At 43.8% G+C, this 21,959-nt stretch overlaps 1 protein-coding gene across 6 annotated transcripts in view; it reads left to right on the plus strand.

Annotated features, from left to right (window-relative positions):
* Window positions 1-21,959, plus strand: part of HRH2 (histamine receptor H2) — a 360,194-nt gene that overhangs the window by 289,817 nt on the left and 48,418 nt on the right. For 4 of the 6 annotated variants that reach the window (XR_012251165.1, XR_012251167.1, XR_012251168.1 and 1 more), the window contains one exon: window positions 16,100-16,260. The exons of the other annotated variants lie outside the window; for them this stretch is intronic. The gene's annotated coding sequence lies outside the window, so the exon portion shown is untranslated. The remainder of the gene's footprint in view (window positions 1-16,099; window positions 16,261-21,959) is intronic. 6 annotated transcript variants of the gene reach the window in all.

Here is a 21,959-nt window from a genome sequence, read left to right on the forward strand (position 1 = left end):
AAATAGTCTTGTGTAGGCCCGACATCCCAGTGTGTTTTCGCAGTTCCACGGGTCAAATCGCTGTACTATCCAGTTTTGGGCCTTTGGTATCTAAAAAAAAAAGCAGCTTGAGTGTGTTGCTCACTGTTCAGCCGCAAATATCTCTATTTAAAAAAGTGTGGTATACCCCAGTAAACAATAACTGTGGTTTTGCCATCCCACGGTAAAAAATCTCTATTATTCAGGTTTTGGTAGTTTTTTTCGTAAAGAAAAACAGTAGTGTCTCCTGACTGTTGTGACACAAAAATATATCTGTTGAAAATAGTCTTGTGTAGGCCCGACATCCCAGTGTGTTTTCGCAGTTCCATGGGTCAAATCGCTGTACTATCCAGTTTTGGGCCTTTGGTATCTAAAAAAAAAAGCAGTTTGAGTGTGTCGCTCACTGTTCAGCCGCAAATATCTCTATTTAAAAAAGTGTGGTATACCCCAGTAAACAATAACTGTGGTTTTGCCATCCCACGGTAAAAAATCTCTATTATTCAGGTTTTGGTAGTTTTTTCCGTAAAGAAAAACAGTAGTGTCTCCTGACTGTTGTGACACAAAAATATATCTGTTGAAAACAGTCTTGTGTAGGCCCGACATCCCAGTGTGGTTTCGCAGTTCCACGGATCAAATCGCTGTACTATCCAGTTTTGGGCCTTTGGTATCTAAAAAAAAAAGCAGTTTGAGTGTGTCGCTCACTGTTCAGCCGCAAATATCTCTATTTAAAAAAGTGTGGTATACCCCAGTAAACAATAACTGTGATTTTGCCATCCCACGGTAAAAAATGTCTATTATTCAGGTTTTGGTATTTTTTTCCGTAAAGAAAAACAGTAGTGTCTCCTGACTGTTGTGACACAAAAATATATCTGTTGAAAATAGTCTTGTGTAGGCCCGACATCCCAGTGTGTTTTCGCAGTTCCACGGGTCAAATCGCTGTACTATCCAGTTTTGGGCCTTTGGTATCTAAAAAAAAAAGCAGCTTGAGTGTGTTGCTCACTGTTCAGCCGCAAATATCTCTATTTAAAAAAGTGTGGTATACCCCAGTAAACAATAACTGTGGTTTTGCCATCCCACGGTAAAAAATCTCTATTATTCAGGTTTTGGTAGTTTTTTTCGTAAAGAAAAACAGTAGTGTCTCCTGACTGTTGTGACACAAAAATATATCTGTTGAAAATAGTCTTGTGTAGGCCCGACATCCCAGTGTGTTTTCGCAGTTCCATGGTTCAAATCGCTGTACTATCCAGTTTTGGGCCTTTGGTATCTAAAAAAAAAAGCAGTTTGAGTGTGTCGCTCACTGTTCAGCCGCAAATATCTCTATTTAAAAAAGTGTGGTATACCCCAGTAAACAATAACTGTGGTTTTGCCATCCCACGGTAAAAAATCTCTATTATTCAGGTTTTGGTAGTTTTTTCCGTAAAGAAAAACAGTAGTGTCTCCTGACTGTTGTGACACAAAAATATATCTGTTGAAAACAGTCTTGTGTAGGCCCGACATCCCAGTGTGGTTTCGCAGTTCCACGGATCAAATCGCTGTACTATCCAGTTTTGGGCCTTTGGTATCTAAAAAAAAAAGCAGTTTGAGTGTGTCGCTCACTGTTCAGCCGCAAATATCTCTATTTAAAAAAGTGTGGTATACCCCAGTAAACAATAACTGTGGTTTTGCCATCCCACGGTAAAAAATCTCTATTATTCAGGTTTTGGTAGTTTTTTCCGTAAAGAAAAACAGTAGTGTCTCCTGACTGTTGTGACACAAAAATATATTGTTGAAAATAGTCTTGTGTAGGCCTGACATCCCAGTGTGGTTTCGCAGTTCCACGGGTCAAATCGCTGTACTATCCAGTTTTGGGCCTTTGGTATCTAAAAAAAAAAGCAGTTTGAGTGTGTCGCTCACTGTTCAGCCGCAAATATCTCTATTTAAAAAAGTGTGGTATAACCCAGTAAACAATAGCTGTGGTTTTGCCATCCCACAGTAAAAAATCTCTATTATTCAGGTTTTGGTAGTTTTTTTCGTAAAGAAAAACAGTAGTGTCTCCTGACTGTTGTGACACAAAAATATATCTGTTGAAAACAGTCTTGTGTAGGCCCGACATCCCAGTGTGGTTTCGCAGTTCCACGGGTCAAATCGCTGTACTATCCAGTTTTGGGCCTTTGGTATCTAAAAAAAAAGCAGTTTGAGTGTGTCGCTCACTGTTCAGCCGCAAATATCTCTATTTAAAAAAGTGTGGTATACCCCAGTAAACAATAACTGTGATTTTGCCATCCCACGGTAAAAAATCTCTATTATTCAGGTTTTGGTATTTTTTTCCGTAAAGAAAAACAGTAGTGTCTCCTGACTGTTGTGACACAAAAATATATCTGTTGAAAATAGTCTTGTGTAGGCCCGACATCCCAGTGTGTTTTCGCAGTTCCACGGGTCAAATCGCTGTACTATCCAGTTTTGGGCCTTTGGTATCTAAAAAAAAAAGCAGCTTGAGTGTGTTGCTCACTGTTCAGCCGCAAATATCTCTATTTAAAAAAGTGTGGTATACCCCAGTAAACAATAACTGTGGTTTTGCCATCCCACGGTAAAAAATCTCTATTATTCAGGTTTTGGTAGTTTTTTTCGTAAAGAAAAACAGTAGTGTCTCCTGACTGTTGTGACACAAAAATATATCTGTTGAAAATAGTCTTGTGTAGGCCCGACATCCCAGTGTGTTTTCGCAGTTCCATGGGTCAAATCGCTGTACTATCCAGTTTTGGGCCTTTGGTATCTAAAAAAAAAAGCAGTTTGAGTGTGTCGCTCACTGTTCAGCCGCAAATATCTCTATTTAAAAAAGTGTGGTATACCCCAGTAAACAATAACTGTGGTTTTGCCATCCCACGGTAAAAAATCTCTATTATTCAGGTTTTGGTAGTTTTTTCCGTAAAGAAAAACAGTAGTGTCTCCTGACTGTTGTGACACAAAAATATATCTGTTGAAAACAGTCTTGTGTAGGCCCGACATCCCAGTGTGGTTTCGCAGTTCCACGGATCAAATCGCTGTACTATCCAGTTTTGGGCCTTTGGTATCTAAAAAAAAAAGCAGTTTGAGTGTGTCGCTCACTGTTCAGCCGCAAATATCTCTATTTAAAAAAGTGTGGTATACCCCAGTAAACAATAACTGTGGTTTTGCCATCCCACGGTAAAAAATCTCTATTATTCAGGTTTTGGTAGTTTTTTCCGTAAAGAAAAACAGTAGTGTCTCCTGACTGTTGTGACACAAAAATATATTGTTGAAAATAGTCTTGTGTAGGCCTGACATCCCAGTGTGGTTTCGCAGTTCCACGGGTCAAATCGCTGTACTATCCAGTTTTGGGCCTTTGGTATCTAAAAAAAAAAGCAGTTTGAGTGTGTCGCTCACTGTTCAGCCGCAAATATCTCTATTTAAAAAAGTGTGGTATAACCCAGTAAACAATAGCTGTGGTTTTGCCATCCCACAGTAAAAAATCTCTATTATTCAGGTTTTGGTAGTTTTTTCCGTAAAGAAAAACAGTAGTGTCTCCTGACTGTTGTGACACAAAAATATATCTGTTGAAAACAGTCTTGTGTAGGCCCGACATCCCAGTGTGGTTTCGCAGTTCCACGGGTCAAATCGCTGTACTATCCAGTTTTGGGCCTTTGGTATCTAAAAAAAAAGCAGTTTGAGTGTGTCGCTCACTGTTCAGCCGCAAATATCTCTATTTAAAAAAGTGTGGTATACCCCAGTAAACAATAACTGTGGTTTTGCCATCCCACGGTAAGAAATCTCTATTATTCAGGTTTTGGTAGTTTTTTCCGTAAAGAAAAACAGTAGTGTATCCTGACTGTTGTGACACAAAAATATATCTGTTGAAAATAGTCTTGTGTAGGCCCGACATCCCAGTGTGGTTTCACAGTTCCACGGGTCAAATCGCTGTACTATCCAGTTTTGGGCCTTTGGTATCTTAAAAAAAAACAGTTTGATTGTGTTGCTCACTGTTCAGCCGCAAATATCTCTATTTAAAAAAGTGTGGTATACCCCAGTAAACAATAACTGTGGTTTTGGCATCCCACGGTAAAAAATCTCTATTATTCAGCTTTTGGTATTTTTTTCCGTAAAGAAAAACAGTAGTGTCTCCTGACTGTTGTGACACAAAAATATATTGTTGAAAATAGTCTTGTGTAGGCCCGACATCCCAGTGTGGTTTCGCAGTTCCACGGGTCAAATCGCTGTACTATCCAGTTTTGGGCCTTTGGTATCTAAAAAAAAAAGCAGTTTGAGTGTGTCGCTCACTGTTCAGCCGCAAATATCTCTATTTAAAAAAGTGTGGTATACCCCAGTAAACAATAACTGTGGTTTTGCCATCCCACGGTAAAAAATCTCTATTATTCAGGTTTTGGTAGTTTTTTCCGTAAAGAAAAACAGTAGTGTCTCCTGACTGTTGTGACACAAAAATATATCTGTTGAAAATAGTCTTGTGTAGGCCCGACATCCCAGTGTGTTTTCGCAGTTCCACGCGTCAAACCACTGTACTATTCAGTTTTGGGCCTTTGGTATCTAAAAAAAAAAGCAGTTTGAGTGTGTCGCTCACTGTTCAGCCGCAAATATCTCTATTTAAAAAAGTGTGGTATACCCCAGTAAACAATAACTGTGGTTTTGCCATCCCACGGTAAAAAATCTCTATTATTCAGGTTTTGGTAGTTTTTCCGTAAAGAAAAACAGTAGTGTCTCCTGACTGTTGTGACACAAAAATATATTGATGAAAATAGTCTTGTGTAGGCCCGACATCCCAGTGTGGTTTCGCAGTTCCACGGGTCAAATCGCTGTACTATCCAGTTTTGGGCCTTTGGTATCTAAAAAAAAAAGCAGTTTGAGTGTGTCACTCACTGTTCAGCCGCAAATATCTCTATTTAAAAAAGTGTGGTATACCCCAGTAAACAATAACTGTGGTTTTGCCATCCCACGGTAAAAAATCTCTATTATTCAGGTTTTGGTAGTTTTTTCCGTAAAGAAAAACAGTAGTGTATCCTGACTGTTGTGACACAAAAATATATCTGTTGAAAATAGTCTTGTGTAGGCCCGACATCCCAGTGTGGTTTCGCAGTTCCACGGGTCAAATCGCTGTACTATCCAGTTTTGGGCCTTTGGTATCTTAAAAAAAAAAAGTTTGAGTGTGTTGCTCACTGTTCAGCCGCAAATATCTCTATTTAAAAAAGTGTGGTATACCCCAGTAAACAATAACTGTGGTTTTGCCATCCCACGGTAAAAAATCTCTATTATTCAGCTTTTGGTAGTTTTTTCCGTAAAGAAAAACAGTAGTGTCTCCTGACTGTTGTGACACAAAAATATATTGTTGAAAATAGTCTTGTGTAGGCCCGACATCCCAGTGTGGTTTCGCAGTTCCACGGGTCAAATCGCTGTACTATCCAGCTTTGGGCCTTTGGTATCTAAAAAAAAAAGCAGTTTGAGTGTGTCGCTCACTGTTCAGCCGCAAATATCTCTATTTAAAAAAGTGTGGTATACCCCAGTAAACAATAACTGTGGTTTTGCCATCCCACGGTAAAAAATCTCTATTATTCAGGTTTTGGTAGTTTTTTCCGTAAAGAAAAACAGTAGTGTCTCCTGACTGTTGTGACACAAAAATATATCTGTTGAAAATAGTCTTGTGTAGGCCCGACATCCCAGTGTGTTTTCGCAGTTCCACGCGTCAAATCGCTGTACTATTCAGTTTTGGGCCTTTGGTATCTAAAAAAAAAAGCAGTTTGAGTGTGTCGCTCACTGTTCAGCTGCAAATATCTCTATTTAAAAAAGTGTGGTATACCCCAGTAAACAATAACTGTGGTTTTGCCATCCCACGGTAAAAAATCTCTATTATTCAGCTTTTGGTAGTTTTTTCCGTAAAGAAAAACAGTAGTGTCTCCTGACTGTTGTGACACAAAAATATATTGTTGAAAATAGTCTTGTGTAGGCCCGACATCCCAGTGTGGTTTCGCAGTTCCACGGGTCAAATCGCTGTACTATCCAGCTTTGGGCCTTTGGTATCTAAAAAAAAAAGCAGTTTGAGTGTGTCGCTCACTGTTCAACCGCAAATATCTCTATTTAAAAAAGTGTGGTATACCCCAGTAAACAATAACTGTGGTTTTGCCATCCCACGGTAAAAAATCTCTATTATTCAGGTTTTGGTAGTTTTTTCCGTAAAGAAAAACAGTAGTGTCTCCTGACTGTTGTGACACAAAAATATATCTGTTGTAATAGTCTTGTGTAGGCCTGACATCCCAGTGTGGTTTTGCAGTTCCACAGGTCAAATCGCTGTACTATCCACTTTTGGGCCTTTGGTATCTTAAAAAAAAAGCAGTTTGAGTGTGTCGCTCACTGTTCAGCCGCAAATATCTCTATTTAAAAAAGTGTGGTATACCCCAGTAAACAATAACTGTGGTTTTGCCATCCCACGGTAAAAAATCTCTATTATTCAGGTTTTGGTATTTTTTTCCGTAAAGAAAAACAGTAGTGTCTCCTGACTGTTGTGACACAAAAATATATCTGTTGAAATAGTCTTGTGTAGGCCCGACATCCCAGTGTGGTTTTGCAGTTCCACAGGTCAAATCGCTGTACTATCCAGTTTTGGGCCTTTGGTATCTTAAAAAAAAGCAGTTTGAGTGTGTCGCTCACTGTTCAGCCGCAAATATCTCTATTTAAAAAAGTGTGGTATACCCCAGTAAACAATAACTGTGGTTTTGCCATCCCACGGTAAAAAATCTCTATTATTCAGCTTTTGGTAGTTTTTTCCGTAAAGAAAAACAGTAGTGTCTCCTGACTGTTGTGACACAAAAATATATTGTTGAAAATAGTCTTGTGTAGGCCCGACATCCCAGTGTGGTTTCGCAGTTCCACGGGTCAAATCGCTGTACTATCCAGCTTTGGGCCTTTGGTATCTAAAAAAAAAAGCAGTTTGAGTGTGTCGCTCACTGTTCAACCGCAAATATCTCTATTTAAAAAAGTGTGGTATACCCCAGTAAACAATAACTGTGGTTTTGCCATCCCACGGTAAAAAATCTCTATTATTCAGGTTTTGGTAGTTTTTTCCGTAAAGAAAAACAGTAGTGTCTCCTGACTGTTGTGACACAAAAATATATCTGTTGTAATAGTCTTGTGTAGGCCTGACATCCCACTGTGGTTTCGCAGTTCCACGGGTCAAATCGCTGTACTATCCAGCTTTGGGCCTTTGGTATCTAAAAAAAAAAGCAGTTTGAGTGTGTCGCTCACTGTTCAACCGCAAATATCTCTATTTAAAAAAGTGTGGTATACCCCAGTAAACAATAACTGTGGTTTTGCCATCCCACGGTAAAAAATCTCTATTATTCAGGTTTTGGTAGTTTTTTCCGTAAAGAAAAACAGTAGTGTCTCCTGACTGTTGTGACACAAAAATATATCTGTTGAAATAGTCTTGTGTAGGCCCGACATCCCAGTGTGGTTTTGCAGTTCCACAGGTCAAATCGCTGTACTATCCAGTTTTGGGCCTTTGGTATCTTAAAAAAAAGCAGTTTGAGTGTGTCGCTCACTGTTCAGCCGCAAATATCTCTATTTAAAAAAGTGTGGTATACCCCAGTAAACAATAACTGTGGTTTTGCCATTCCACGGTAAAAAATCTCTTTTATTCAGCTTTTGGTATTTTTTTCCGTAAAGAAAAACAGTAGTGTCTCCTGACTGTTGTGACACAAAAATATATCTGTTGAAAATAGTCTTGTGTAGGCCCGACATCCCAGTGTGGTTTCGCAGTTCCACGGGTCAAATCTCTGTACTATCCAGTTTTGGGCCTTTGGTATCTAAAAAAAAAGCAGTTTGAATGTGTCGCTCACTGTGCAGCCGCAAATATCTCTATTTAAAAAAGTGTGGTATACCCCAGTAAACAATAACTGTGGTTTTCCTCTTCCACGGTTCTAATCTTCTCTTTATTACCCTTTTTCCATTGATAGTGCAAGTGTAAGCTATTTTACTTCATTTACAATGGGCATGGCGCTTGGCAAGGGACGTGGAAGTGTACGTTCTGGTGATGGTTCGTGCAGAGAATGGGGCCGTGGCCAAGGTGAAAATGTGCCACAATGAACAGCCACATCTTCTCGCTCCCACTTCTTGACCGAATTACTAGGGAAGCACAGAACAACACCAGTATAGAGAACTGATCAGTGTGATCAGGTTATTAATTGGATAGCAGATAATACTTCCAGTTACCTGGGCACCACCACCTCCGATCTGTCTTCCACACGGTGAACTCTTAGTAGCCGTGAGTCCCGACCACATACTCCTCCTCACCCTGATGCTCCTTCCTCCCACCATGCCGAGTGTCGTCAGACAGCAAGTGATCCCACACTTGGACACTCTGAAGAGCTGTTCACTGGTCCATTTCCATATTTGGGCCCCTCGCCTGATACGCTTGAAGTGGTGGAAGAGGAGATCCCATGTTGCGATGCCCAAATATTTGAACAGCCACGGCCACAGGAAGTCGACGTTGGCAATCTGTCACAAGAGGTGGACGATGCCATCCCCGCACTACACAAGCACGTGTCCCAAAGCATCTGCCGTGCCCTCAACAACGCAGTTACTGGGAGAGTCCACCTGACAATGGACACGTGGACAAGTGCTTGTGGCCAGGGATCGTACATCTCTCTGATGGCACACTGGGTAAACATAGTGGAAGCCGGGACACAGTCGTACCTTGGGACGGAACACATCCTCCCCACACCGAGGATTGCGGGCCCTATGTCAGTCAGAGTTGCCACCACAGTGTACAGCTCCTGTGCATCCTCCTCCTCCTCCTCATGTTCAGCCTCCATCTCAGATATCACCACATTTGTTACAAGCTGGAAGCATTGCAGTACTGCCTCCGCCAAGCGGCAACAGGCTGTGCTGAAACTCATAAGCTTAGGTGATAAACCTCACACTGCTTGTGAGTTGTGGACAGCTTTGAAAGAGCAGGCAGATCTGTGGCTGAGACCGCTGAACCTACATCCCGGCATGGTCGTGTGAGACAATGGCCGTAACCTGGTGGCGGCTCTGAGGCGAGGTGAGATCACACACGTACCATGCCTGGCTCATGTCCTTAACCTCGTGGTTCAGCGGTTTCTTAAATCGTACCCCGAGTTGCCAGATCTGCTCGTGAAAGTACGCCGCCTGTCAGCTCATTTTCGGAAGTCGGCTACAGCTTCCGCCGTCCTTGCTGTGTTGCAGCAGCGTTTGCAGCTTCCGGCACACCGACTGGTGTGTGATGTCCACACACGTTGGAACTCTACCCTCCACATGTTGCAAAGGATTTGTCAGCAGAAGAGAGCAGTTGTGGAGTACCAGCTGCAACAAGGCCGTCGATATTCAGGTCAGACTCCACACATAAGGCCTCAGGAGTGGACCTGGATGTCTGACATATTTACCATACTGACAAACTTTGAGGAGGCAACCAAGATGGTGAGTGGCGATGACGCCATCATTAGTGTCAGCATCCCACTTGTCTGTCTTTTGCAACGCTCTCTGCAGAGAATTAAAGAAGAGGCATTGCAGCCAGAGTATGATAAGATGGATCAAGAAGCGGTAGCGGGCGATTACACACAGCCCAGCCTCATCTCATCCCATCGTGCATTGGGGGACAATGAGGGAGAGGAGGAGGAGGAGGAGGAGGAAGAACAGGAGCTGCTATCATGCGTTGTAGACGGTAGTACCTGTACAAGTGTCATACCGTCGGTTCAGCGTGGGTGGCCTGAGGACAGGGGGGAGGAGGAAGAGGAGGAGGAGAGCATGGTCAGTCGTCATCTTGGTGAGGACACGGAAATATTGCCCATTACCAGTCTGGCACGCATGGCTGACTTTATGTTACGCTGCCTTAACCGTGACCCTCGCGTTGCCAAAATGTTGGGTGACAGTCATTACTGGTTGGTGACACTTGTAGACCCCCGCTACAAGGAGAACTTTCACTCTCTTATTCCTGAGGTGGAGAGGTCTACAAAAATGGGGCAATACAAGAAGGCCCTTGCTGCAGAACTCTTAAAAAAATTCCCATCTGAACACGCTAGCGGCAGAGGTCACAGTTCGTTGCCCAACCAAGGCGTACAGGCGAGAGAGATGAAACTCCAATCCAGCAGAGGCAGGGGAACACTGTCAATGTTCTGGGACAGTTTTCTGACACACGCCCAGCTTACAGGCCCTGAGGCGTGGGGTACTCCCAGAAGGAGTGGAAAGTTTCAAAAGATGGTGAGGGAGTACCTTGCCGATCGTACCAGCATCCTCCGTGATTCCTCTGTGCCTTTTAATTATTGGGGATCCAAGCTGGACACTTGGAATGAACTCGCTCTGTACGCCTTGGAAGTCCTGGCCTGCCCTGCCGCTAGCGTGTTATCGGAGCGTGTTTTTATTTAGTGCCGCTGGGGGAATTATAACTGATAAGCGCACTCGCCTGTCAACTGACAATGCTGACAAGCTGACCCTTATCAAAATGAACAAGGGCTTTATTGGGCCAGATTTCTCATCACCACCAAATGACAGCAGAGTAACATAAAGTCAAATCCACTGTGTTATTTCGGGAGGTGTATTCACATGCACCGCTTCACACCCACACATGGGTATACGCTTCCTCGTTTCGGCTGTTTAATCTTCTTCTCCTTATCCTCAGCCTCCACCACCACTATACCACCAGGGTGCCAGCATTGCAAGTTCCTCTGTCCTTATTTTTGGCAGCTTTTGCTTGTAAGGCATAAGCAAATACTATGGGACACCCACTCCCCAATAATGGGACTTATGTTTGTAATATGCTGTACTGCATGGCTCTTGTAAGGGGCATTGCAAGTTGCTCCGCCCTAATTTTTGGCAGCTTTTGCTGGGAAAGCATAAGCAAATACCATGGGACACCCACTCCCCAATAATGGGACTTATGTTTGTAATATGCTGTACTGCAAGTGACGCGCCACCTGGGCCATGTGTACACGTGTGTGGGATACCCGGTGCCGGGTCTCTGGGGTCTGTAGTCTCCGTGGCGGTGACCCGGTCCCGTGGCTCAGGCTGGTCAAACCAGTGGCAGACTTTCTTAGGTTTTGAGGTTAATTGTCCGACTGCGCCACCCGTGGAATGCGGTCATGGAGTACCACAGCTGCCAGGCAGACCGCTGAGGCTGGTGTTGTGTGCGCAGCATAGAATGGGATAACTCCCCTCCGGAGGAGTATAACCTCAGGGTAGTGAGTGTGGATGATGGGGGTGATTGTGCACGAGCGCAGCAGGAATGACTCAGAGTCTTTGCAGTGCAGTTCAAGGTCTTTACTGATGATTATAAGGTAGACCCTCCCGGGAGTACTGGCTAGCATAAGAGGCCTGGTCAGTCTGTGAGCAAGCAGGAGTTCCCCTGGCCAGGTGGAGTTGTAGGCCTCCCCGTCTGTCTGCACTCTTCCTGGCTACCTTGCTGTAAGCAGGTAGAAGTAGCCCACGTCCCTGAGTGTACCGTGTAGTGCTCATCCGTATGGCTGGTGACTTGGGGCCTTCTGTTAGCCTCCGCTCCACGACGGTGGTGCTGGTCCTTCGCTTGTGACTGAGCCTCCGGGCTTCTATGGCCAGAGGACCTGAAATCCCCTGCCGGCTGGTTTCTGCTGCTGGATATATAAGTCCTCACAGCTTTGGACTCCTGTGTCCGGTTCCTATTGTCTTCTGCCAGGGCGAGCTCTGCTCAGCTTCCAGCCCCTGGTCTTTAGCTCCTAGCTCCTACAGAGCTCCTTGCTGTTACTTTCCCTTGCTCTCACTCTGACTCTGACTGTTCTCTGACTCACTCAACCCCGCCCCAGATCCAGTTTATAAGGGCAGAATTCTCCCCTCCCAGGATTGGGGCAGGAGGATGTTGCATGTTTAAGGGATCCTGACCAGGAAACCTCCCACTTGCTCTCCGACGTAATATCTCTATTACTGTGGTGACCAGACCCCTGGGGTACCACACATGGCTCTTGTAAGGGGCATTGCAGTTCCTCATAATTTTTGGAAAGCCTTCCATTCACTGCTTAGGCCAACAGTGCACGGGAGACCCAGTTGCTATAAATGGAATAAAAGGTTTAGTTAACGCCCTCTGACCTCCATGTAATTTCCAAGGGGCATTGGAGTGGCTCGAAATTTTTGGTAGGCATTGCACTCACTGTATGCCCTATAACTGTGTAGCCGAACCGCTCCTTTTGTTACAGAAACATATCCTACAAGACATATCTGGTTGACTGGCCTGATATTGATGTGAATGGTCCCTGTTCCTCTTGCTCTTTCTCCTTTGCCACTACCTCATCCATAATTTATCACCTGAAGATTTGTTTTAACGGGAGTCATAGAACTTGGATAGTAGCAGGAAAACATCCAGCAATCCTCGGAGGAGGTAGGATATGCGCCAAAACGCTGACCACCTCAGGCCTAGCCGCTACTACATACATGTGCTTGCATTACAACAAAACAAAGCAGATGCTAACTTCTATCATCCTCATCATGCTCCTCACCTTGGCACTCTCAACTCCCCTGATGGAGAAGCCAGGGCCCATCGGAGGAGTCTGATAGTCCGGTGGGCTCGGCCAATGCTGCCCTAAAGCAGGCCAGGCTAAGAAAAGTGTGGGAAAGGTTACCGGGACAAATAGGTGTGGCTGGGGACCGAGTATGGACACCCGGCCACCCCCTGGAGGCTGGGGAGCAAGCAGGGACACCCTGCCACCAGGCGGCTGGGGACTGAGTATGGATACCAGGCCGCCGACACAGCCATGGCGTGGTGGCCAGATTCCGCCTTCACATGCCTAAAAGGCCCAATTTAAAGTGCAAGCAAGCAGTATGGTATTGCAGCCTGGGGGTGGGTGGGTGGCAGGCTGCATACTTGCGCTTGCATTGCAAGGAATGGGAGAGGTACAATTGAACACTGCCCTGGGACATGGACTTGAATGGGGATAGTTGCAAGTCTGCAACGACAGGTGCAAGGTGGGAGGCATCTTCGCATGTACCATGAACTGGGGTTTGGCATGCACACTCTACAGCGGAATAGGCTCTCCTTCCCACTAAATGCACTAGGGAGGGCACAGGTAATGTTTTGGTATACGCGCTTAATCTTATGTATAAGGCACACCAGGACAAATATGGGCGGCTGGGGACTGAGTATGGATACCTCGCTGCCGAAGCAGCCATGAGGTAGTGGCCAGCTTCGGCCTCCTCCAAACTAAAAGGCCCCATTTCAAGTGCAAGCTAGCAGTATGGAATTGCAGTCTGGGGGTGGTTGGGTGGCAGGCTACACACTTACACTTGCATTAAAAGAAAACATAGCAGATGCTAACTTCTGTCATCATCATCTTGCTCCTCACCTTGGCACTCTCAACTCCACCGATGGAGAAGTCAGGGCATACCGGAGGAGTCTGGTTCTCTGGTGGGCTCGTCCAATGCTGCCTAAAGCAGGCCGGGCTAAGAAAAGTGTGTGGGGGGATGTTCCAAGGAGAAATAGGGGCGGCTGGGGACCGTTTATGGACACCCGACTGCCCCCAGGCGGCTGGGGACCGTGTGTGGACACCCGGCCGCGGGGCGGCTGGGGACCGAGAATGGACACCCGGCCGCCGGGCGGCTGGGGACTGAGTATGGATTCCAGGCCGCCAACACAGCCATGACGTGGTGGCCAGATTCCGCCTCCACATGCCTAAAAGGCCCAATTTCAAGTTCAACCAAGCAAGCAGTATGGTATTGCAGCCTGGGGGTGGGTGGGTGGCAGGCTGCATACTTGAGCTTGTATTGCAAGGAATGGGGGAGGTACAATTGAACACTGCCCTGGAACTAGAACTTGCATGGGGATAGTTGTAAGTCTGCATCGTCTGATGCGGTAAGGATCACTTATGATGGGCACACTTTTAGACAGTGACCTGGGAGTCAGAGATGCTTCCAGGGGTCTTCCCCATGCTGTTCCCTTGTCTTTTCAGCACTTTATGCATGTGTCACACAGCACATGGCCAGATAAGGTTGTAAAATGTTAAAATGACATTTCACGGTGAATGCATTTGTCATAGTTGAAAGCAATACAAAAGTGCAAAAACGCATAAAAAATGCTACTTGTGAACATAGCCGAAGGTGTGGAGGAGTATTTTTGTTTTTGGTCATTTATTTTAACTTATACACAAGTCTTTACCCTGGAAAGGATGTTCCTTAACATATTTCACAGGAAAAAAGTTTCACTTTCGTTTTTGAACGTTTTATTATGAGCCTGTAAAAGTGGCTTAATACCTCTGACCACGTTGTTGACAGCAGTGTCCTGGGGGTCATAAATGCTTCCTGGGGCGATCCCCATGCTGTCCCCATGTCATTTGAGCACTGTCACTATCGTTTTGGACACTTGTTAGGCTTTTAAAAGACTGACAGAGGTGCCACCGCAAAAATGCTCGAGTCTCCCATAGACTAACATTGGGCTCGTTGCTCGGGTCGAGCACCCGAGTATCACGGCGAGCTCGGCCCGAGCTTCGAGCACCCGAGCATTTTAGTGCTCGCTCAACACTAATTTTGATAGATCAGGTTTTTCTGAACGTGGTGATACCGAATATGTGGGTTTTTTATTGTTTTACTTTGAATGAGGCAAAAGGGTTGATTTAAACTTTTTTTTTTTTTAATTTTTTAATACTTCCAAAAACATTTTTTTTATTTTTTACATGCTTCAATAATCTCCATAGGAGACTTGAAGCTGCGATTATCTGATTGCTACACATAACAGGGTTTCAGCACTGCTATGTGCAGTAGAGATGCTCATCTGCTATGAACGCCAGCCACTGGGCGGCGCTCATAGCAGATCAGCAATGACAACCACTGGAGTCTCCTGCAGAACCCGGGTTGTCATGCTAACCCACCAGCTCCCCGCGATCTTGTGACATGGGCACCGACGAGTGGAGTCAGTGACACCCTTCCGGCGCGCACATGTCAAATGCTGCTTTCAGAGATTGACAGCGGCATTTAGCATGTTAACAGCCATGGGTGGATCGCAATTCCACCTGCGGCTGTTAAGGGCACATGACAGCTAATCAGATCAGCTGTCATGTGCCTAAAAACATGCAAGCTCAGCGCTGGAGCCCGCATCAAAGAGGGGGAGGTGACCTATGACGTACCTATACGTCATAGGTCATAAAGGGGTTAATGGCAGTATATAAGTGAGTAAAATAAATAAATAAAAAGAAATTGCACTTCAGTATTTGACATCAGTTTAGACATGAGCAGACATAGGCATAAAAGGGCCCCTGTTAAAGAACAATACATGGACCCTTTACAGTCCAATCGCTCATCATAACGCACAATTCTACTTCTGCATTGGAGGTAGTAGTGGGTTTGCTTATCGCTTGGCCCCTGTGCGGTGCACAGCTTGGACCAATCCTATGTCCACCCCTGAGTTTAGAGGTACTGTCTATTTATGTCTATGTCAGCTATTCATTATATTTACATAGCGCTATTGGATTCATGACTGTCATATGAGTTGTATCTTAGATTTTGACTAAGAAACAATGTTCTGGTGTAATGTGCACATTTTTAAATGTTTTTATTTGTCTTGTCTAGGTTTTAGTATTTGCTATATAATAAAGATTTATATTGTTAACATTTAGGAAGTCAACCAATCTTTTGTAAGTATCTTTCCTCTTCTTTTTTTTATTAGAATGACTGTATAATTGTGTTACTAAAGTGAGCATTTTACGATCCTAGTTAAAGAGTGAGTCCAAGTGTGATTAATCTTTATACACCCAGCCTGGCTGATGGCAGCTTGTACTAAGCAGTGTGAGATCTCAGGAGCAGGAGTGACACTTAGGAGCTGTCAACCAGGCTAGGTGGGCGAGGATTGATTTTTGACTTTCATAAAGGATTGTACAGCCATCTAATATAGATTTTCAAAGTACAACAACCACACCAGGTCTTATGCTGGCCATACACATACATATGAAAAGAGAATGATCACCCACATTGTTTTATACTGGCGCTGCTTTAATTTTTGTGTATGCTTTATAAGGTACAATTTAATAACAGCAAATACTGTTTGTATATTATATGTAAACATTTTCATTGTTCTTTTCCACTGATGCATTTTTTTTTATAATTTAACCCTTTCCAGCTCAGGACCATAGGTTACTTATCATTCTTGATTTGTAACCCTGTGCAAGGCCCGCCACCATGACCTTAAACTTCAGAGTGATTTATGCAGAATCCAGCTGGATCAGTGGACTAGGTCGAATATTCCAGGAGATAATTAAAATATGGTCAAGAGCACGTTGGGTGAGTGTGGATCTTTGTTCAATTGTCATTGAGCCTGGAAAGGGTTAAAAGTTAAAGCTGCTTGCTTGTATGACCATAATTTCTGAGAGTCCTTATCTAAATTAAAAAAATATCTTAAAAATCCTGAACTCCGTGGCTACTCAGATGACATTTCTCATTCATGTCATAATCAGCACAGGGAAGAATACATGCAAGGTAAAGGAGCATTGCAAGGTACAACACTAAAGGAACACAGCAAGGTAATTGTGAAGGAGTGCTGTTAAAGGGAATCTGTCACCACATTTGACCTATCTAAACTATTAATATGAGCATATAGGTTATAGACTGCTGAAAAATGGGATACCTATATGTCTCATATCAGATGCCTTGTTGTTGTTAAATCATCTATATGTAAATTACCTCTTCCAGGCTATGGGGAAGATGTTGCCTGGAAGATAACTCTGCCTCCAGAGCTTATTTTACATGAACCAGCCAAGGTAAAGCAGACATCTGCAGGCTTATATTATGAGGCTGGGAAGGTCCCTGGTTATTGGGCCCTTCCCAGCCTAAAAGCCCTGGTTTTTATTTTTAGATTCTGTCTCTCACAATTGAAGTGTACCTATGATAAAAATTAAAGACCTCTCCATTCTTGTTGGGAAAACATTCAAAATCGGCAGTGTATCAAATACTTATTTTCCCCACTGTAGTTCAGATAGGTCAAATGTGGTGACAGATTCCTTTTAAAAACACTCATTCAATGATTACCTGATGAACGAGCAAAACTTTCATTCATTAGGTGAAATTATCTTTTATAGAGAATGCAATGCAATACGATGCAACAAACGAGTGAGTAACTGCAGCGCTGCCCATTGTGATGTCCTGTTTCAAGACAGGCGATGGACACGGTGGGGAGTGAATGCAGCTCCAGCATTCTGCTACATCATGTTTGACACTCCTCTCAAACGAAACGTCACAGGAAATACAGTAAAAAAACAACAACACATTTATAGATTAGTTAGATAGGGAATAGTGTAAGGTGTTGTGTAATAAAGCTAATTACAAAAGTGGTTAGGGTGTAAAGATAGTTGGAAAATATATTTTAGATGCTGGACCATCCCTTTAACATTTAGAAAACAAAAGAAATCTCACACAGCATGTACCAGTAATAAAACAACAATGACATATACTGTACTTGTTTGTATTGAAATAAACAGAAATTCTTTCCAAAGACTAGTTTTGTTTTCTTGACAAAATAAGCACTGTAGAGAAAATAATAAATCTGCGGTTAGCAAAAGATGCAAATAGTGCTGACTGGGAAATTCTAAGCAGCATAAAACTATAAAAGAAGATACTGTAAATTATTTAAAGCCTCACAAGCACAAGTTTAAACACATACTGTTTGTGAATAAATGGTGCTGGTGTAATCTGTGTTTTGGGTCAATGTGTTATCAGTGTGTGGTCCGTTTTTACCATCAGTGTGTCATCTGTGCTTTTTATGGAAGGATAAATAAATAAATTACAAAGCTCCTATCCTTTGCAATGTTAAATTATTTTTCATTGACCCATAGACTTGTATTGTTACTTTTCACCCGTGATACCGGAGAAGAATGGACATGTGTCTGTGAGTTTTGCATGGACATACAATCTAGGAAAAAACACAGACATGTGAATAACACCATAGATTATAATGGGTACATGTTCTATCAGTGAAAAAATGGTTAGAAATATATACATGTGTGACAAAATAGCTTCTTATCTTACTCAGCCAGACATCTAGATTTGTTATAACATACCAAGAGAAACATACTATTGTGTTTGTGTTGACTTGTGAATGTATGTGTTTTTCTGTGAATGGTCAAGAAGAACATACGATTATGTCTATAAACCTGAATGTTGACTTCTCTTGGTCGTGAAACAATGATGTTTGTTACTATGCTAATTGCATATTGTACTAAAGCCAGCTAGATGTTGATTTAAAGAGCCTCCTGCAATACCAACTATGTAAATTGATTAAATGCTCAAACAATGAGACCTGAACCCTGTGGAATAATATCATCCTTAATCCTTGACCTGTGGATGTGTACTTTAAATGACAATTGTAACTATTTTTAAGGTACATATGCCTCTGTAGCAAGCAGACTTTACAAGGCAAATCAAAGATCAGAGACACTTATCAGAACATCAGCTTCGTAGCATGGCTTTACCCAGAGAGACACAGATTTGGATTCTTTATGATTTCGAACTAAGGGTACACGGCCCTGACTGGAAGGATACGGAGCTGCTCCATTGACCATCAGAGAACCCAAGGATACATTTGGGGAGACCAGGTTGGGACAATGAAGTCACCTGGGCCCACGGATATGTTGTTTGGGGTTGCCAGGTGGGACCCTCCGGTTGCCCTATAACCCATGGAGATGTTCGGAGAAGCCAGATTGGGACCAACCGGTCATCTGACCCCGTGGAAACTCTCGATGGATGGTCAGCTTCCTAAGCTTGCCACTATCTTCTCTCTGTGGGGGCCCGCCAAAAGCGGGGTGCCACTGGTAGAGGTAGTTGGCCCTGGAAGTCCCAAACTCACAGATGTTCTATTCCCAAGCGGGCCACCGGAAGGGTGAGACTGTGTAATGTTGTACCATCTTGGGTATTTGCTGGGACTGTTCTATATGTTTATTGTCCATTTGGTGGTTCAACAAAGTATTGCCACTCTTTTTTACCCTCACCCTGTGTTGTCTGAGTGGTATTACGCCCAGGGAAGACCTCGGGTCTTCACAACATGCAACATGGACATGTGATTGAGGCCTAATATATGTTTTGCGGTGTGTTAAAAGAATATTTTTAAACATGGCATGTGGACAGGGCAGAAGACAGGTAAGCGATGTCAGATATTTAAACAAACATGCTTCTTGTTCAGCTGTACTACACTATTTCATTTTCACATCTCTTTGCTTCATATATGTTTTAGCTGCTGCTTTCTTTCACCTCTACCGCCCTTTACACATTTTGTACACTCTCTCCACATCAGCCCCTCCCTTCTCCCCTCTCCCATGTACAAAACTGAGGCTCTACTAACATTTTTCAATCACTAAAAAACCATCCACTACCACCATAGAGCACACAAAATGCTCACACAAATCATTGAACCACCTGCTCTTTCTCTTTTTTCTCCTTCTCCCAGTCGTTGGTGACATCTCTCCCAACCCTGGGCCTTCTTCCACTATTATATCTAACTTTCATGCTGCAGCATATAGAAACCCAGCTAATCTTATAAACATTTAGTGCTCACCTTCTCCTGTCTCTTTTAATTGTGCCCTCTGGAACTCACAGTCAACATTCAACAAACTCCTCTACATCCAAGAGTTCTTCCTTTCCAATTCCCTTGTCCTTCTGGCTCTCACTGAAACTTGGATCCAGCAGTCTGACACCACTGCTGCTGCTGCTCTCTTGTATGAGTGGGCTTCAATTCTCACATACCCCCAGACCTGAGAACAGACAAGGTGGAGCTTCACCTGCTCCTTTAATCACAATGTGCTTTCCAGGTAATCCCCCTGATACCCTCGGTTATGTTTGCCTCTTTTGAAGTCCACACCGTTAGACTCTGTAAACCCTTCTCCCTGCAAATGGCAGTTGTGTATTGCTCTTAGGGCAGTCAGTTTCCATATCACTTTGTCACCTGGCTTCCACAGTTTCTATCCTATGACATTCCCACTCTCATCATGAGGGACTTTAACATCCTGATTAATGATCCGCTCTCCCCATCTGCCATTCATCTTCTTTTTCTAACCTCCTCCTTCGGCCTTTCAGAGATTACTAATTCTCCTACACAGGAAGACGGGAATACTTTGGACCTAGTCTTCTCCTGGCTCTGCTCAGTGCATGACTTTACTAACTCACCTTTTTGGCTCTCTCACCAGAACCTTCTTTCCTTCTCTGTCAAGAACTGTTTCCACACCCAGGAAACCACCACTTATCACACATACAGAAATCTCCCAACAATACTCAGCAGGTAATGAACAATATAGTCATCTTTAGCTCCCATCTCCTCCCTCTCCGATCCAGACTCAGCATTTCACATTTCAATAATACATTGCAGAATGCCCTGGATGAAGCAGCACCTGCTACACACAGAAAGATCTGACACAGACAGTGGCAACCCTGGCACACGCTGCAAACACGTTATTTCCAGTGCTGCTCAAGGTGTGCCGAGCATCTGTGGAGAAAATCACTTTCAGCAGAAGACTTCATTCACTATAAGTTCATGTTCAAAATCTACTTTACCATCCTCATCACATCACTTGCCAACAATCCTAAACGACTCTTTGAAACCTTCCACTCCCTCCTGAGCCCTAAAGTACAGGCCCTGGTCACCAACCTCAGTGCTCACGTTCTGGACACTTATTTCCTATAAAAAATCAACCATATCCATCAGGACATTTTTCCACAATCCCCTCAGTGTCTGGATCCCTTTCCCTCCCGCACCTCAATTTCATTTTTCATCTTCGAGCCTGCCACAGAAAAAGAAGTGACCAGGCTCCTCGCTTCTTTTCGCCCTACAACCAATGACCCTATTCTGTCACATCTCCTCCAGTCTCTCTCCCCATCTGCCACTACCGTCCTAGCTAAAATATTTTACCTCTCTCTTTCTTACAGCATCTTTCCCTCTTCATTCAAACACCCTGTCATAACCCTTTTACTTAAAAAAAACTACCCTTGATCAGAACTGTGCTGCTAACTACACATCTGTCTCCCCTTTATCCCTAGACTCCTGGCTATAACTCTTGGTCCATTCCCATGTCATCCGCTATCTCTCAGATTACTCTATTTGTGACCCTTTGCAGTTTGGTTTCCACTCTTTCTACTCTACTGAAACTGCCATCACTAAAGTCTCTAATGACCTATTAACAGTAAAATCCAATGGCGACTACTCCCTGTTGTTTCTCCTAGATCTCTCTGCCTCATTTGACATTGTGGATCATCAGCTCCTCCTCACTATGCCCTGCACTATCGGTGTGATGAACCTGTAGCCGCCATCTTGGTAATGATAAATCATATCCAGGGATGGCCACACTTCAGCAGCCCCCACCCTTGGGACCTTCTGTTAAAACGTCAACTAGATAGTTTCCCCCCATCCAGGCTCCTGTAAGATAAGAAGCCTACTTAACACTTGAATGCTAGGAGCTTCAAAGACTTCGAGAGGAAACACAGCCAGCAGGGGGGGGTGCTTCGTCTATCTGTACCTGACCATTTGTCCCATAGGACTAGTTTCTTTGTCTGTCACAAGCATGGAGGCATAAGATATAGAAACATGAATAGTACACGCATGTTGCGTGGGATGGGCCAATAAAAAAATATCACGGCGTCCCGGAGCCATTGCGCACACAAGCCTCCGCGGTAGACGTTTGTACGTGCTCTGGAAGCCAAGATATAGCGCGGAGCCATTCCTGAGGACCGTATGGTATCATAATTGATATCAAAAGGTCGGTTACGGCGGCCCGAATCCATGGGAACCCCTGGGGGTATCATGAGACCATCCCAGAAGAAGTTATTGGGTTCCATAGAATTTGGGCTTCTGATCGAAGTTAGACCTGAGGGTGGAGACTGAGCCAGCTGACCTCACCAGCAGTGGGCGGGACGGGGCAGGTAAGATAGCAGGACAGACAAGAGACAAGTCAGTTTTTGACCCAAGAGTGGTGTGCTGAACATCTGAGCACCAGCTGAGGCCA

Source organism: Phyllobates terribilis, unplaced genomic scaffold (genome assembly GCF_046119375.1).
Source record: "Phyllobates terribilis strain yellow unplaced genomic scaffold, ASM4611937v1 Scaffold_11__3_contigs__length_659146591, whole genome shotgun sequence".
NCBI lineage: Eukaryota > Metazoa > Chordata > Amphibia > Anura > Dendrobatidae > Phyllobates > Phyllobates terribilis.